This window comes from Monopterus albus, unplaced genomic scaffold, assembly GCF_001952655.1.
Source record: "Monopterus albus unplaced genomic scaffold, M_albus_1.0 scaffold485.1, whole genome shotgun sequence".
Classification (NCBI taxonomy): domain Eukaryota; kingdom Metazoa; phylum Chordata; class Actinopteri; order Synbranchiformes; family Synbranchidae; genus Monopterus; species Monopterus albus.
The window spans coordinates 109,991-115,065 of NW_018128365.1; the positions used below are offsets into that span (position 1 = coordinate 109,991).

Sequence of the window (5,075 nt, forward strand, 5' to 3'; positions counted from 1 at the left end):
GCAGGAAAGGAGCCTCCTCCTGTCAAATGCTCTGCTTTTTGTTTTCGCTAAAACCTGATCTTTAAAGATAGGACTCAAACAAGGACAACTTCTTCTTCACTGGTCACACTGATACATATAATGTGGCCAAATTTGTACATTGAATTCCAAATTGTCTTTGTTTCACAGCTTTTCCAGCCAAAATTAAGACCTACCAACCTTTGGCTGCTTGGCAAATATCCTGAACTAACAGAATATGAATGGTAAAGAGCATATGAGCATGCGGCACTCTCCTAACAACTACTTCTTTACTTCTTGACAAACTGGAAACGATTGACCACGGCACACGGTCCCACAGCCACAAGAAAAAAAGAATAGCTCCACCATCTCTTATCTAAATTACCTTATAAAGGGTGTCTAAGTATTATAATAGGTATCAGGTATCATATACTCTATATCGTAAGCAGGATTATACAATAGGAGTATGTATCACCTTATAGGTGTAGTATATTGAATAAGGCGGTATACAGGAGTACATATGCCTCTATGTATGCCTTTGTTTCCAGAGCTGTCCTTCTGTCTGGTGAATCACTTCAAACTAACACAAACAGCGCAGGCAATGAGCTCTGACTCTAGATCAACACACACACGAAGACAAGTTATACTTTAATCATCAACTATACTTTTTTTTTTTTTTTTTTACTCTGGCCAGTTCCTACACTATCCTAAAGCCTACAGTCAGAGCTCAGAAAACATTGTCTAAAGTACCTTGTGCTACTGACAACTACAGCTGGTGGCAGCTGGCATCAACACCTGTAGGTCAACAACTTAAGACCCTTACAGTAACGATCAGAAGCTGCAGAGTTTCTGCTCAGTGCCTCCCAGACAGAGCTCAGACAGCCCTCTGGCATACACAGACGCATATTTACTGTAAATCATTATATTCATACATGGATACATATATAAAGAGAAAGTTATACATTGCAATTAACATACATATATCAATAGCATTTAGAAGAGAAATAGAAATAGTCAATAGATAGCATATCATTATAGTCATTATATTCATAATACTAGAGAAGTAGCAATACGATCCCTCAAAGAAGTTAATACCTGGGCTGCTCTAGACAAAGGCTCATTATCCACGATCCCCAAAACCACAGCTGAGTGATCAGCAAAACTGATCTGAGATCTGTATTTCAGGCTCAGCTCAAGCTGTCTGAATTCGGTCAGTTTTCAGGAGGGGGATAATTAAAGACGCTGCAGCCCTTGGTGTCACAACCATTTCTCTATTTTCGATGCATCCACTGGGCTTAAAGGAGGGACAGCAGACAGAGCTGGAACATCACTAAACAAATACAGACTTTTCTCTGCTCTGACCTCATCTATATGTAAACTCTCTCCTTGTTCCATTTAGTTTGAATGTTTTGCACCCACTGACTACCTCAGTACTGCTCGAGTGTAACCTGTAACCTATTTTGCGCTGAGCTGAGGTCGCTCCAGATAAACAAACAAACAAAAAAAAAAAATTTACAAAAATACTTGCTTGTTTTTTGATGTGAAGATTTAACCCTCGGTAAATCATTTCTACACACTGAATATGAAACTCAAATCAGTCTCTGCTGCAGTCCCTTCAAGCCAACCCAGTCTGGAACAACCCACACAGAAGGAAAAATTACAAAATAAAAATCATAAACAAACAAACAAACACTATACTCGTCTAGTTCAGCAATACGTCATATAGCAATACCTCAATAACAAGAAGTTCTTCTATGTAATCAATACGTGTTCAGTTTATATATTTATTAACCTTAACCACTAAGTTATCAATTATTAGTAGTGTACCATTACGTGTAAATATGTATAATATGTATGTATATAGACATACCTCTGTCTCGTCTCCGTCCACATTAAAGGCTAGACTAAGATAGCAACAGATATCCTGCCTGTGTGTGTGTGTTTGTGTCACATGTAGATGTGTTGTTTATAGGCACAATATGTGGTGTGAATCATTTCCCTGTCTCAAGCTAGCAGGTGTGCCGCGATGAAAAGGTTTATTTTATCAGCTACCCTTAGCTATCAGGAATGGATCTGAAAAACACAGGCCCCCACCTGAAGGCTGTGAGTGACTGGAAACAATGACCCCAGTTCCACTGAAGAAGTGGCTTTACATTCAAATCATCTCAAATATTCTAACAACTATAAATATATTTTTTTTAATTATCTTCTTTTATCTTTTCCTTAATTTTCTCTCAGCTTTTTAGTCTTTAAATTATAATTTGTCTGAACATTATTACAAACCTCATCTTTAATTCATAACTTAAGTCTCCTGCACTGCCAGTAATTTCACTGTGCTCCAGTCTAAGTGGGGTCCTCATTTCCTCATGGACATGTGCGGTCTGAGCTGACCTGCTGCTGGGAGCAGCTCTAGCCATGACTCTGTGTGCTGCTGCCTCTCTGTAGCCTCTCACAACAGCTTCACATCTTACTTTGGCGATAAGTACTTCAATTCATTAGTCGTGTGTACTTTAGTCCCAGATATTATGCTGAGATTTTTACATTTTATTTCATTTTCTTTTACCAAATCAACCCTCTTTTTTCAAATGCAGTTCCTTCGATTCAAATGGACATTGACTGGCAGCAACAATGTGTTAATATTTCAATGTGTGTACATCTGTGTTCGCCCCATGCAAGAACACCTGGTATGATTAGATTATATAACTCATGAAGTTGTTTAAAAAAAAAAATCTATAATAGGGGAAAAACATAATGTTACACAAGTTTGTTTTTTGGGCAGGTAAGCATTATTACATACATTCCACGACCACAGGAACATTTTAAATTTTCTCATTTTAAAGGCCCATGCAGGCATTACATTCATAGCATTCCACCAATATGGCAGACAATATAACAAGGAAGCACAACTCCTCTTGGAAAGACAAAATTATTCAAAGTGATTCATCTCCCAAAAAATCATTGACCCTTTCGCTATATTCCCATGAAGGAAGAAAAGCAAGATTTGGTTGTTATGCAGCTTAAAGTGGAGTGTCCTCCAGGAACCTCTTTTCAGTTTCTACAGCCTTGACAATGCTTGGCTTCACAATTTTGGCACCCCAACATTAAAATTTCAACTTTTTGTGTAAGAGCGCCAAGTTTCAATTGAGTTTTGAATTCACACCAAGCAACATTTAAGAGCTGCGACCAGCGCGCCCAACCCACGAGTGTTTCAGTGCTGTGAGGAAACTAAACAAACAAAAAAAGAGGTGCCTGGTGGACGCTGATGCTCTGACTAGAGAATACTAGCTAACTATTTTAATCAGAGCAAAACTAGCTGTCTGTGGTATTTCTGTGGTGTAATATGCTATAGGGGAACCTAACAGTGCTGTGTAACTACAGCATGATGCAAAACTAAACACTAAAGCCAAGCCCTGTATTTCCCTAACAGAGCTTTATGTTAATTGGTGCCTGTGATTTGTGTATCATGTGTTGAGTGAATGCATTTGTATGTGTGTGGGGGGGGGGTCATCTGTTCAGCTGTGTGTCTGTCTGCTCTCACACTGCTGGCTAGATGCTAGAGGTCAGACTGGTAAGAGGACAGACTGGTGCGTTGTAGGTGGTGTGGTGAGCCTGTCTCTGTCTGCAGCAATCCAACACGGCGACACTCAGAGGTCATCCCCGTCTGACAACCGCCGGCCACCCTGAAATGATACACACCAACCCAGCTCATCTCACACACACACATGCACATTTAAACACACGAACATGCAAAGGCCTGAGCTCTTAAGACTGTCAAGCTACTTATTCCTGATGGAAAAAAATGTCAGTACCATATTCAGTTGATAGTCAGGGCTGTCAAAAGAGGTGTAGCAGGTGTGACTGTTGATGAGTGTTAGAACCACTAACCATGCTTTCTGTGTAATCTGCTGTTATGGTGACCTGCTTGTCCTCTGGGGGCGGGGTCACAGCAGAGCCATCTGTGCGTCTACTCTGATTGGTAAGCTGCAGCCACAGTTCATACATCTGTTGCATGTCTCTCACTGCAAAGGGGTGAGGATAAGAAAGAGATGGAGGGAAATACAAGACAACCTCAGTAACCTTGTTACACAGCACAATATCAGCGTGAGTGGAGTGGGGCAGGCACTTCAAAAATTAGTGTAATTACAGGCCTATAGGTAATGTTTTTGCCAGCATTTGTTTGTTTGCTGATGTTTGTTCACAGCATAACTAAAGCAATGAATGGATTTGGATGGAAATTCAAAATTCATACAGAAGGCCTAGAATGCATGGACAACAGCTGCATGATAACATCCACATAAGATCTACCACACACTCAAGTCTGATTAGGATCCATGTAATAATCGGATATGCTAATCCACAATGTTGAAATTTACAGGGCTCACAGAAAACATGTTACTGTGAGATAAATAATGCTACAAACATGTAACTAAGATCGTACTGTGAGATAAATAATGCTACAGACATGTAACTAAGATCATATTCTAGCTGAAACTGCTGATTCAGTAAGTGTCAATAGGTTTATCTTCCAACACTACTGAACTAGATCTTAAAGAAAACTGCCATTAATTCAATAGTATTTGTCTTGAATAACTTACAAACTAATCATACAGTAATATCAATGTGATTCCAAATGTCAGGGGTAGGTCTTCATGGCCAAGGAATCATATTATGATGCTCAAACTATCACAGGAATATCGCTTTTAGGTGTAATGGCATTATGGGAGCAGTGAGCTGCCTGGGTGGGGGTTTGCTCTCTCTGCTGTCTAGTTGTGATTGGAACAGTGGGCAAAAGCAGACACTTGGATAAAAAGACTTGATTAGAAATTGAAGGAGTCCTAAATTAGTAACACACACCTTCACAAATGTGCCATTTTTTCTTTTGCTTGTAAATTAATATATTAGAAATGTAAAATGACAGATTAAAAACTATTTCAATGATATTAAAATTTGAGTAGTAACATAAATCTAGATCTAAATGTGTGAAACACAGCTCACACAACACACCTCTGTTGTATACCACTTATATACTGCAATGCTCTTAATGCAATGAGGGAACCAGGAGCTTACAGCTGTTGTTC

The 5,075-nt window shown here is 39.3% G+C and overlaps 1 long non-coding RNA gene across 1 annotated transcript; it reads right to left on the reverse strand.

The window, feature by feature from the left end:
• Positions 1–6: 6 nt before the first annotated feature.
• Positions 7–5,075, reverse strand: LOC109952681 (uncharacterized). Its single transcript, XR_002273799.1, has 3 exons — positions 5,065–5,075; positions 3,883–4,016; positions 7–3,677 (listed from the first exon to the last, which is right to left on the reverse strand). It is a non-coding gene; the product is annotated as an uncharacterized LOC109952681 (long non-coding RNA).